The following is a 1,222-nucleotide window of genomic DNA, read 5'->3' as shown; positions in this document are numbered from 1 at the left end:
CCAAATGCTCTAATTTATACCTAATTTATATAAAACACCAAGTTTTAGTGTTTTAAATATAAAACCTTTTTATTTAAATGAATWTAGCCATCATGGGTTTTTAATTTGAAGAAAAATGTCAAAATTGAGAAAATTGGCATTTTAGCATTTTGGGCTTTAGTTTTTATAAAAAAAAAATATTTAGAGGATGGGCTTAGGCTCTCCATGGCCGCCCCCCTCCTATTACCCACATATAAATATCATTATTTCTTCAATTACAACTCATTTTCTCATTTCAAATTTTGAAACTCCTCTCCCTCTCTCTCTCTAAACTCAAGAGTCACCTAAGAATCATCTTCTTCATCCTTCCAACTCCAGCCAATTTCTCCATCAAAAATGCAAGGATTTTGAAGATATTACATTCCTCTCATCATAAATCAAGGTAACAACTCCATCTTCATCTTTTCTTGCAAATTTTGGGAGAAAAACCCACTTTTTATGCATTTTAAACTACATTCTTCTAACCTCCGAAAATTTCTGAGTTTTAAGGAGAGATTATACACCAAAAACATGTAAAAATGTTCATATGATGGTGGTAATCTATGACCCAAACATTAGAACTCAAGAAAATAGTTAAAATCATGTTGCATGTGGGTTTGATTCCTTAAAAAAATGACATTTTAGGTGCTGACAGATTATGTGCATGTGCATAAATCGTCCATATCTTGATAATAATATGTTCAAATGTTATGAATCTTCTTCTAAAAGTTTATTTATTAAGTTGGGGTTATAATCCAATTGGTCTCACTCAAAAACATTGAGTTTTGACTTCTCAAATACTCAAAACCTTATATATGTGCATCTGAGAGTTTTTCAGTAGGTAAATCTTACTTTAAACAGCCATAACTCTCTAGATAATCATCCAAAATTGTTTATTTTTCTTCTGGATGTTATTTTAATGAGTTACCTTTCAAATGCCACCGATTTTATTCAATATTGTGGTGATTTGAGGTTTTAACTACTCAAAAAAAAGTGAAAATGCAATCTGTCCGAGTCTGACAGTTTTGTATATGTATGTTCCAATGACCATATCTCTTTCAAAACTCGATGAAAAAGGATGATTCTTCCTTTGAGAGTTAACTATATGGGTTATCTCCTGCATGCAAGTGGAATCACATGAAATTATGGAGTTTTGATCTCCAAACACCTAAAACACTATAGGTGTGCAAACTGTGAAACCACC

This window comes from Cynara cardunculus (genome assembly GCF_001531365.2).
Source record: "Cynara cardunculus var. scolymus isolate 2C chromosome LG 1, CcrdV1, whole genome shotgun sequence".
Classification (NCBI taxonomy): Eukaryota; Viridiplantae; Streptophyta; class Magnoliopsida; order Asterales; family Asteraceae; genus Cynara; species Cynara cardunculus.
This window is presented reverse-complemented; position numbering follows the sequence as displayed.